This window comes from Lagopus muta, chromosome 12 (assembly GCF_023343835.1).
Source record: "Lagopus muta isolate bLagMut1 chromosome 12, bLagMut1 primary, whole genome shotgun sequence".
Classification (NCBI taxonomy): Eukaryota; Metazoa; Chordata; class Aves; order Galliformes; family Phasianidae; genus Lagopus; species Lagopus muta.
This window is the reverse complement of record NC_064444.1, coordinates 13,060,719-13,072,812: the sequence shown is the minus strand read 5'-3', so window position 1 is coordinate 13,072,812 and position 12,094 is coordinate 13,060,719. Positions and strand designations below refer to the sequence as shown.

Sequence of the window (12,094 nt, the reverse complement as noted above, 5' to 3'; positions counted from 1 at the left end):
CTGATCATCCTCCTCAAAAGAAACTGAAGTACAGTTGTGAAAAAGCAGTGTGGAAACTTAATTATACACCTAGCTTGTACAGCTGTGGCTCTAATGACCTACTGGCCCTAATTACTGTGTTGTGGCTTGGTCTGAGTGCTCCTGTCCTTGCCAGAATTTTGCTCCTTTTTCTTAACCTGACTAGTGTTTCAACCTAAAAAAAATAACATTTCCTTTTTTGTTCTTTTCTACATTGTTGTGCTGAAATGCAGGTTTCCTTCTTTCCAGAGGTCATGGCAGTGTTTTCAAAATTGGCACCAGAAAAGCTCTGTAATATAGCAAACTGTAAAAACACGGATTTTCCCTGGAGCCCTCAGCTCTCACTGCCTGGCTCTGACAACCAGTACCAGGGCAGGCTTCATGCTGTTGGTTCCTCGAGGGGCTGCGATCGTGGGGTCCTGTCCTTATGTTGTCTCAGCCATCCCCTCTCGGGGCCCACATTTGTCCTGCTGGTTGGCGTTTGTGCCTGCTGGTGCTGAGAGCTCTGGAAGGCTGGGTCCTGCAGCGGCAGGTGGGGTGGGATGCACTGGGCTGGGCTGCCTGGGAAATGCATGTGTGTTGCGGGGAATGCAGAGCATAGTCCTGTAGCTGAACTGCGAGTTGAAGGCACACAGGGGCACTTTTCAGAGTGTAATGGTGCGTGGTGACCTTGGAAGACAAGGTGGCTTCACGGCACAACCTGAGTGGTGTGCTTCTTTGCAGGGCAGCCTGCTGAGGCGGCTTCATGTAGCGCCAAGTGAACCCCGTGTGGAAGCTCTTTGAGTTTGCGCAGGTTGCCCAGAGAAGTGGTGGATGCCTCACCTCTGGAGGTGTTCAAGGCCAGGCTGGATGAGGCCCCGGGCAGCCTGATCTAGTAGTTGGCAACCCTGCCTGTGGCAGTGGTTTGGAGTTTGATGATCTTTAAGGTCCCTTCCAACCCAAGCCATTCTGTGATTCTCTGAGGCTAGCTCGAGGGTTTTGCAGGCCTGCATGTGAGGGCTGGAGGAGCACGTGAATTTGGAACAAAGCTCTCCGGCCATATGCACACGGTGTGGGATTTGCGCAGTGGCCCAGCAGAAGCTCTCCTGTGACAGGCACTGCGGCAGGCCCTCAGCAGCCCCATGCGAGCACCGGGCAGTGCGCGGGCAGATAAGAGCCTGCCAGGCCGCCAGCGCCGCCCCCCGCAATCAGCGTGGCCACCTTTATGCTGGGTCTCTGGGGACAGTGGCACGGGAGGCAGCACCGGGCCCTGCGCTCGCAGATAGGAGCAGTGCCAGCGCAATGGCAGGGCGCTGGGCCACGTGTCACCAGAACCCCGTGGGAGGGCGGCGCGGGCCACACCTGCCCTGCTGCAGCCTTGTAGCGACGGGGCAAACATATCTCAACTAAGAAGATGACTGTCCTCAAGCAGCATGTGTCTTTGGCCTAGGAAGAATATTCACCCTGTCATTTTTAAACATACGGCCCAGGGAGGAGCGGAGGATGACATATTAGTATGGTTGTATCAGCAAGAGACTGTTTCATCCTTGCTACTTGAATTGAGTTTTATTTATCTACTTTTGTCTGGCTCAGAAAGCAGTCTGCAAAGTGTGCACAGGTATGCATGGAAATGCTGGGGTCCGCCCCATCCTGCTGCTGCCTGGAGCTGGGCTCCTGATGGTGAGGGGCTGTCTGCAGCCTTGTCATAGCACAGCATGGGCTGGCGGTGCGACGGCAGGCTAGTTTCTTGGCGGTACAGGAATCCAAATAATACGTGGCTTTGCAGAAGAGAGAGGACAGGTGTGGGAAGGTGCTTTCTATGCCCATGGAGGAAGGGGCTGCTGCTGCCAGCAGCTCCCCATGCTTGGGAACAGTATGAAAATGTGGAGGGGTTCTCCGCTATTTCATTTTAAGCTGCCTATGCCAAGCCCTGGGAGACGCTGCAGCCCTCAGAAGGGCAGATTGGAGCCCTGGTAGGTCCCTCTGTCCTACAGAGGCTGTTTGTATCTCTGTAGGTAAGGGAGCTACAGGGCAATCACCAGCCCAAAGGGTGAGCACGGAGCTGCAAGCATTGGTATGGGGCTTGGGGGTCTTGAGGAGCCCATGAAGAGGCCTCAAGTCAGTTTGCAGGGCTCTCACTGGGGTCTCATGCACCTAGACCCAGGGTTGGAGCCTGTGGCACGTGGCAAGGCACTGCAGGTAGTGCAGCGAGAGGGTGCAGTACCTCCATCACCACCAGTGCTACGACACGGCCATGTTTGTCTGTCAGTCCTGGATCCTGAGCAGGAGGGGGACAGTTCTTGTCCTGATGGAGAGACCAGGCAGGTGGAGAAGTGATGGCTGGCCTTTAGAGAAAAAGCAAAGAAGGTTCAGTGTTTGTTATGAAACAAGCAAGTAGCAGAGCACTGCAAGCAGTCCTCACAGAATGAAATTTTGCAGTTGGAAATAATGGAATAGAAGAGAGTATTTCTAATGCTGATTTATTTGAATTTAAATAATATAATTAAAAAAAAAAAAAGGGAGTGTGTATACAAACACTGTCAGGAATTTCTATCTTCCTTTTTTTTTTTTTTTTTAAACAAGCTCTAGAAAAAAATCCCTGCAGAAGTTCTGTAGTGCATATTTGAATGCTTTTGTTGTAGCCTCATTAAACTTGGCTTGTCTGCAGATACAGCTGGCATGTTATTAACTGTGCTCCAGGCTTGGGGAAGCCAGAAAGCAGCCTCCACCCCCCAGTGCCGGCTGGCTTTAGGGAAGCGTGCCAGCATGGGTTGGTCCTCTTCAGCCGTCTGGCTTTGGGAGCGCACACTGGAGCATCCCCGCATGGCCCCAGGGTCGGGGAGCCCAGGGCTCAGCCAGCCTCTGGCACTGACCTGAGGGAGGGCCGTGCCACGTGCCCTGTGCCACCTGGAGCTGTGTGAGCAGGATGGATCCGCTGAGGTATGTGGCTCCCTTTGCCCGGGTGTCTGCATCCTCCAAAGGGGTCTCGCCCCTTTCTTTACTGTGGGCTGGCAAGGAGCAAATTAGCAATCATCTGCCAAATAGTGTCTCCATTCTGAATGAACTCCTTGTTGGACTGAACTAGTCTGATAAATTGAATAAGGGAAATATTTTCCCTGCACCTGCTGGAGAGGCTGTTGCTCTCCGAGCTGGGTTTGTGCATCAGAAGACCTCCACCAGAAGTCTAAGCAGCTTCTGACTTCCTTCAAACTTTGGCAGTGAGCATGTGCCTCTTGAATGCTATTTCATTTAGGTAATTTTAATACTATTTTTGATGATGAGTTTACTTGTAAAAGTAGATTTCATAATCTTGATTCAGAATTGTTGAGAAGATAATCAGTAGAAATTTAAATGTAGTATGTTTAAAATATAGGTAATGTTATTCTTGCTTAATATGACCAGCTTTTATTGCCCTTAACTAGTGAAAAATGGAGTTTTCGAGGTACCAGGTCTGTTCATGTTAGATACTTCCTTCAGCATTTGAGCGCTTTGTGATCGTTAGGCCATTTTAGACTGGTGACTCCGTTCTGACACAAGGAAGTGCCAGTCTTATTTTTATCGTCATGGAATTAAGAAATCGTTCTGTTTTGGCTTAAGTTCTGCCTTCTCCTAGAAGGGGTGTTCCCTCCTTCCTTCCCTTACTTCTGTTGATATGAGGTTTGTGTTGTCTCTGAGAACCAATGTCACTGACAATTAGAAGGATTCACTGTTAGTCTGTGCAGCTCCCACAAAGGGCACCCTCTGATGCTGCAGAAGCCTTGTATCATCATGAGAGAGATGGGAGGTCAGGGCTTGGGGAGATTCTGTGCCATCTCTCCTTAGCAAACTGTCTTGTGAATGCGGTGTCCCCAGTCTGCCCAGTAACATGTGTGACGCTGGTACTGGGGCTGAGTGCTCCAGGTGGGTTTTGTTATCAACACCTATAACACGGGATGACCTTCCTCTTCCTTGTGCCAGATTTTAGCATGTCGATCCATCTCTTCTTTAGGCTTCCTAAAAAACCTTTCTCAGCATAACGGTGAAAGACTTTTTGGCTCATCCTTATGTTGCTGCTCAATTACTGTAGCCTTGCTGAGGAGGACATAAGGAAAGGCTGAAGAGGCCCATCACTTTTCTCCTCCCCAGGGAATCTCTTACATTAAACATTTGAATAGTTTCTGAACGTAATTCCCAGTCATTTCCTCTACAGTGAACTCAGTTCACTTGTGCAGCCTTTGTACTTAATGATATATCCTAAAATAAATGAGATTTGATATAATTTATATTAAACGGTCATTTTAGAAATCTACATCTACTAATTATTCATTAGAAAACTTGGAGAGACAGACAGAAGTAGAATAAATTCCTCTTATGACCTTGCTGTCTATAGAAATGTACCTGCATTCATGTTCTCCTAGCAAGAAAGGATGCAGGTGATTTATAGGATTCCAAACATCTAACCAGATCTGAACTCAGCATTCAATCTGCATCAGTCAGCCTTTGCAGCCAACCAGGCTAAAGCCAAGAACCAGCTCATCCTTAGGATAGCTGTTCAGTGGCTTTACTGCAGTAGTTGAAGCAGCTCACTGCGAGGGACTGCTGCTGTGGATGCCCCAGCTCTCCTCAGGCAATGCTGTGCCCGCTGCCTGTGCTGTCCCCCTGCGGTCCTTCCTCTCAGGCGCTTTCCTTGCTCTCCTCACTGGACTCCTTCCTGGACTTTGACCATTCTGCACTGGGCTTATAGCAGTATCCGATGCCACTCCATCCCCATCACACACTTGCCATGCGCTGTGTTTCGAGAGCTTTTCCAGATAAGAACTGTAGTCCATGAGATACTTCAGCAGTGTGCAGTGCAGCTGCTGGGTGTCCCTTGCTGCATAGGGAGAAGCTGCCATCTTTAGGAGGCTGTGCCTGTGCCTGCAGTGCTGCCTGCTCCTGCAGCCACTCGCTGGCCCTGTCCACATCAGTGAGTGACAGGCGGGCACTTTGGCTCCAGGGAGCTTGGCGAGGGGCAGGAGGATGGTGAGGAAAAACAAGTTGTGAACTTGCCCTTCTGAGACTGCAAACCCTCCTCTCTGGTGACTGGGAGCACTGTGGCGCTGCCGGCAGCTGCACCCGACCCATCTTCTGCTGTCAGCAATGTCACTGCAGAGCCCTCAGCTGCTTGAAGGAGCCACTCTGTGTGCACCGGGGACAGGGGAAACTCGAGGATGGAATGCTGCAGTGTGTGGGCTGCTTTGGGTTTTACTCCAAGGATGTTATCCACAAATGTTTTAAATTAGGCGATCCTTGATAGTTCTGGTGGTGTGGAGCTCAAGCAGAATTTCAGGAAAAAATAAGTTGCTCTGTTAAAGCAGACATGAAAAAAAATGAAGGGCTTAACTTTTGTCCTGAGGGTGATAGAACAGCACCACACAGCTGAAAATCAATCTGACCTTCACCCACGTGACATTGTTGTCTCAGTCTGTCTTTCATTTCCTTTGGTTGAGTGAAGGCCATGGCATTCAGTAGGGAGAAAAGCCAGAGGGAGGTGGGGAGAATCCTGTTTTCTCTGGAAGGGCTTCGGTGCTTGCATAAGTTGACTCCGTAAAGAGAATCACTGCAAAACTTCAAATTATTTCTTTTTCTTTTTCTTTTTTTTTCTTTTTTTTTTTTTTTCCAAAAACAGCAACTCAGCCCCTTCATCTCTTAATACTCGGGAATTGCATTAAGGTGAAGAAGATATATGCTGTAAAGTAATTAATGAAAAAAACGTGTTTCTGGTGTAAAGCATTCTGTTTTAATTTAATGTAGAATTAGTCGATGACAGTATTTTGAAATGAAGTCTTCGTGCAGCAACAGGAAACCTGCACATTCATTTAAAAACAGAAATTTGTACCCAAAGGAGAGAAAAAAGGCCAATTATTTTTTCCAGAGATGTTTTAGCATTCTGTGTTGCAGGCTTTGTCCAAACAAAGCGAATGTACCCAGTTACATGAGTATTTACATACACATCAATAAACCAATAGTTAGGGCTTGTGTATCAGCAGTATTATTGATTTCCAAAATACAGGTACAATTTCCATTGGTGGAATGCTCATTTTACACAACATCCTGCAGCAAGCTGTATGGGCAGCATAGATGGTAGACACTTTCCCACCTCATTTGCCCAAAGATGTGGAATGAACTTAATGAATGGGTAAAATTCTGTGCAGAATTTATTTCTACAGAAAACACCAACAAGGGAGAAAACTAAGTACATACGTACATTTGTTGTTGTTTTGGGTTTTTTTTAGGGGGGAGGGGAGAGACGGACAGAGCTACATCTAGAAAGCCATTAAAGGTGCAATTCATCCTTTTTGGTCCAATCCCCTGCTTCTTCATTGGATTCAAACACAAAACGTTGCCAGATAATTTCTTTTGGAAAACTGGAAAACAGTAAATTTTCCACACAGCTCTTACAAAACTAAGAGTGCTGTGAAACCTGTGAAGTGCATCTTTTTCTAATTTATTTCAGCATGTCCAGATAGCATTGTTTCATGCCTTAGACATAAACTGTTGCACGGCTTTGTATGGGGAGAGTGAGGGATACCTGCCATTCTCTTTGTTTGATAAATGTTGCTTGTTTTAGGAGCTCTGTAAGAAATGTCAACTTCTTGTTAAAAGGATAAAGACAGAGATTGGATTTAGCTGTAGAGATTAATCCCTGCTTCGTAAAGGTTAAGAATTAAACAATTTCTTCATTAATCTGTTTGGGATGTTGGAGATTAATTTGTGACTACAGCTTATTATTTAAGTGTGGTTTGTCAGATGTACCAACAATCATGGACACAGACCTTTGCTGTTATTTTACACGTTATTAAAAAAAAAATCCATCCAATTTAAAAGATGTTGGGACCTTTTCCTGGTGAGCTCTTCTACTCACGTCTCACTGTGATATGCCCAAATGCTATTTGCATAAATGTAGAATTTAATAAGTTATCATTCTGATTAACGCCATTAACTGCTTAACCACTGTAGAAATTGGCTTCCAAAGTTGCTTCGTGGTAGCTGTTGCTCTCAACGTCATTCCATTTGCTGTCTCACTGGGGATAATGGTATGCAAGGGAAAGCAAGAAGGTCAAGGATCTTTTTGTTTAGTCTCTTTGCACATTAAAAGTTCTATTATGTGTTTGTATTGCATGTGGTTTCCAGTCTGTTGGCTACAGAGCTTTCAAAATCCATTGATGATGAGTTTGTGAAGCTAAGTATATCTTGTGGGTTGTCACTACCAAGCTGTCGCTGTGTGCAGCAGTCGGGGCCAATGTATAACAAGTGTTTTTCAGTATGAGGAATTTTGAAACCAAATCAAATGCTCTTTCAAAAGGGTTCACAAAATGCTGGTCTAGAAGGCAGCAGAGGACACTTATACCTTGCTCTGTGCTGGTAGCGGGGTGTTGGGAGCGATGCTGCTCTGTGGGGATATGTGTCTGAGTTTGGGCTTTTTATGTTTTCTCATAGGGTTGGGGGATGGGTTGTGGTGCAGTCATGACTGACACAGCCGGCACAGCGCTGCACCAGCTGAACAAAGCCATGCCCTCGCAGGCAGGCTTCCCTGCCCAGCAGGACACAGGTGCAGGCGTTGGGGCTGCTTCCCAGTGGTGGGGAGCGCCGTGCTGGGCTGTGGGATGCATCCAACCCCAGGGCTGGCACAACAAAGTGCCTGCTTGCATTCTGGAGCCAATAGGCCAACCTGTAGAAAACCAGCTTCAGCCAACAATGGTTAATAGATTTCATTTTAATCTTAAGCAGTCACGGACACATTTTGATGTGTAAACTTGTGGCTATAAAAAGTGGAAGGAGCCACTCCTGATGTGCTGAGGCTAAGTGCAAACTCAGGCAGATGTCACTGCCTTCTTCCCAGACGTAAGTACGAGATAACCATTCTCTTCTAAACTGAAAGCAGAGATTTGTTCCAAACAATTCATGTTCTGACTGCATGAGTACCTTCACACCTGTCAGTTGCATCTAGTGTGCTTGCTCCCCAGGGCTATCCGGCGTCTGGGAGATCCTGCTGAGCCCAGCCTGAGCCCTGCTGCAGCGAATACGTGCGATGATATTCTGTTGGAAATGTGGTTACACCACCACACATCATCCCTTGCATTATTCTGTTCTGCTCCACTCTATTCTTGCTTTTGTAACTTCTGGTTTAAATACTACTCTCAGCTGTTTCAGGAGCATTGCAGCACTCTATAAGATGTCTTGCTGTTCACTGTGGTGCTGGTAAGCTCAAAAACATCTGCAGGCAGGGTCAGTACAGCCTGCTAGTCTTCAGAGGATATTTACAAAGTTTCATAAGGCTTGGACCCATATCCACACCCATACTAGATGCAGTGTCTACAGATTATCCCCGAGAGCCTCTTACAGCTTTGTTTGCATTACTATCTAGAGCTCTCCCACTGCCGAAATCCTCAGGAGGGAGCAGTGGTCAAGAGTACTTAGAAACATCTGTTAAAAATTCAGACAAACACTGCACTGTCCCTTGAAGCTGCTAGGAGAAGGGCAGTGAAATTTATCATGTGGTGCTATCGGAGGAAGGGACATATTTTGTTCCTTCTCTTTTCCTTAAAAATCAGTAGTTTGGCCAGTAAGTTTAGGAAGATGCCCCAGCAGAGCCTGCTTGGGCGGGGAGCTGCTTTTTGCCAGTGTCACAAGCTCAGTCAAGAGCCAAGCTCACGGCCCAGTCTGCGTGTGCTTCATCACACATGTCCTGCTTGTTTCAAGGAGCCCCACGTTGATTGTGCAGCCCTAGAAAGTCATGGCGTTAGGAGATGAGGGAGTTTGCAGTGACTTTTCTTTCACTTGCCATCCTCAGATAAAAGGGAAGAAGTTCTAAAGACAAATGTACTGTAAGAGCTCTCTGGTTGCATACTGTTTTGTGCGTGGCTATGTATTGAGTTCAGGGAGTACTTGAGAAATATTGGCATTTGTCCCTGATGATACATCACGAAGTTACAAGCAATTTGGCAGAAAAAGACCCAAGTTCTACAATGCGTGCGGTCAGACTTGCTATGAAGTTTTGCTTCACCATGGCCAAACCCAGGCCCTGCTCTGCATGCAGAGCTCACCTCTCCCTGTCCCCAGGGCACAGCAGGGGCTGTGCAGGTGGCAGTGTGTGCAAGTGGGCTGGGATGGGCCTGCAGTGGGGACAGTGGCTGCCTCTGCTCTTGGCCTTCCCCCAGAGATGTGAACCAGGTCCCTGCCCTACCCAATGCAACAAAGCTTCACAATCTTAGAGAGACTACATTGTATAAGAGAAACTCAATTTCCCTCTGAGCTCTATCTCTAGTCCAATGTGATTCAAAAGTTAATAGGAAGGGACAGTTAAGGCATATGACAGGCAATATGATCACGTAAACCTTGTTTTCTTAGGTTGCCAGGCTGAAAAAAAATGAACACAGCGCTCCTCAGAATAAATGAGTCGCTTCAAACCGAGACATGATGGACAATGTTGGCTTTGTTATCACACTGCAGGTAGCGAGGGGGCAGGGTTAAGGAGAATTTCCTGAGATGTAGGCAAGTTGTTATTAGAGGGGTAAAGCTTCCTCTGCCATATGTCCTCTGTAGCAGAGCTTGCATTACCCTGGCCTTCCTCCTTTTAGGAGCCTTTTGAGGAAAAGCCTCTGGTGACAGGAACATCTCTCAGGTCTTTTCATCCGTGAGCTGCCAGGTGAAAGAATGGGGCTAGAGAACAAAAGATGTTCTGATACTGCAGACAAGCTTTTGTAGGATCTGCCACGTCAGCTGTCTCTTATAAGGTCTACTGTATTTTCTGTTGATGGTGCTCTTTCCCTGAGGATTTCCCCACACCTGGGAGCGCCTGCCATAACCCGCGCTGATATTTTCCTCAGTGCCTTTTATTTCTGCGTACAGATGGAGCTGGGTATCACGCACCGTCCTTGCCCTTATTCTGTTCTGCTCCTTGGCGCTCCCAGCTTTCCTGGCTCAGAGCTTTCATCCCACCTCCCTCTCAACCTTTTCCAGGAGGGGCTTGGCAATTATTTATAAGCTGGCTTGTCCTGTTTTTTGACATTTTCAGTTTAGTCTGTGGAAGAGGAAAGCTAAGTACATGCTCCCTGATTTTACAGGGAACGGAAACCTGAAATAAATGTTAGTGGTCTGTGTTAGCAAGCTGTTCTTAGACTAGTTGTTTTTTTTAAATTTATTTATTTGGAAGCAAGGAACCTTTCCTTCATCATAAGTGGTCTTCTGAGTGGAGAAAATCGTAGTGGCCAGTAACCACCTCTTGCCTTTCATGTGCCTGGGGATGCTGTAAGTGCAGGCACCCAACCAGCTTGTCTGGTCCAGGGGCAGCTGTGTTCCCCTTGCCATCATAAAGCCATTTTTCTCCTTCCTCCTACCACACGTCAGAGTAAGAAGCACCCAATGATTTACCTCCTTCTTCTGCTCATTGTGTTCTGAGGCTTGAGATTTTCCAAAATACATCATGGTAAAGAGGCAAAGCTTTAATGATTTGGGCATTATAGCTCCTCTAGAGGCATTTTTAGATTCTCTGAATGAAATAAACATCTATTTGCGCTGAAGAGTAGCATTTTCTCATTTTGCTGCTGCAAATAGGTGGGAGGAGTGACTAACTGCTCCACTGGAAATACTAAAGTGGACAGTCTTGTCTGCAGCCCAGTACTGCAAGCTGGATGATACACAACCCCATTCCCCCCATCCCCTACCACAGTGATGCTGTGCTTGCTCACATGCATTGCATATGTGTGAGAGAATTATAGGCCTCCTGCCTGCCTCTCTTCCAAAGATAACTCCAAATACAGTGTATTCTCTATGGAGGATATACTCCTTCTGCACTGTTGTGAGCACAAAAATCACACTTCTTTTGCTTTTGACCAACCTCAGATAAAACCTGACGGTTGCAGTAGAATCTCAGTTTGAGTTTTCGTTAAAAGTGTTCAAAGCAAAATACAGGGTGGAGGATCTGCTGTGAGCCAAAACTAACCTCCCCGTTCTTGCCAGTGAAGCTGTATTGCCAAATTTCACACAGCCGTGTTCTCTAGCACCTCCTTTGAACACGAGCGTGGTTCTGGAGGCTGTTTTGAAGCTCCCACTTGAAACACTCTCTGTGAGCTAGTGGAGCATTTTCTGGCACTTAAGCTTCTGTATCTGGTGGCAGTTTGTTCTGTGTAGAGTAATGAGTCATGGTTTGCTAAAGAAGAGACAAAAAAGGATTTCTTAGAAAATCCTTCAGAAAAGCAAAGATTATTTTTCAGCTGGAATTACTGCTGGTGTCAGTGGTGAAATCGGTGTGGCAAGTCACCTCTGCTGTGTTTCTAAGAATTACCAGATAGCGCAGCGGCTCAGATGAATGCTCTTTTTGTGTGGCTTTTGCAGCACTGACTTCCTTCTGGTATAGGGTATTTCTTTCATATTTTCTACTGTCTGGACTGGTGAGTATGGAGGCTTATTCCTTGGTATACTTTTATTCTTAATTATATATTTGAGTTACAAAGCTGCAAAAACTCCCACCTCCTGCCAAAATCTCGTGGAATTACGGTGTTCATCACCCCAGACAGTCAAGTAATTGTGCTGCAGACTTTGCTCCCAGTTTGTTCTTTTCTTAGTTTACCAGCTTGTTAATGTTTCAGTTGGCCAGTTCCAAGTTTGTGACAGCAGAACACGCTGTCAGAACTGGATGTGCTGCTATGGCTGCAGAACCAGCGTGCCTGTGCTGTTGGCATTTGTGTGGTACAGGGGTGGCACTGCTGTGTGGGTGTGTGTTTCACTGGTGGGCAGCAGCACCCCAAGGATCCTGATGGGCTGGTACTCTGCTTGCCACCCATGCAGTCCTCACTTGCTGCACAGTCTGCTCTCCTGTGGGGCTGCTGGGGCTTCCCTGCTGCCACTGAGCAGATTTCAGCTGGTTTGGCTGTGAACAGAGCTCGTTATCTCTGGAAAAGAACTGCTCATTGGATGGACCGTGAGGAGGGACGTGCTGAGCCCTTGGAGGCAGTATGGCAGATGCTGCTGCACAGAGCTTGAGATGCTGGAGGAGACCTTGGTGTGCAGTGTGCCGCCTCGTGGCACCGTGTAATGTTGAGCTGTTCCTGGGACAAAATGGTGGATGCTGAGCCAG

General features: G+C 47.1%; 1 protein-coding gene across 3 annotated transcripts in view; it reads left to right on the top strand.

Annotated features, from left to right (window-relative positions):
• The window catches only part of ZNF423 (zinc finger protein 423), a 196,866-nt gene that overhangs the window by 56,024 nt on the left and 128,748 nt on the right, over positions 1-12,094 (top strand). The window lies entirely within an intron of this gene.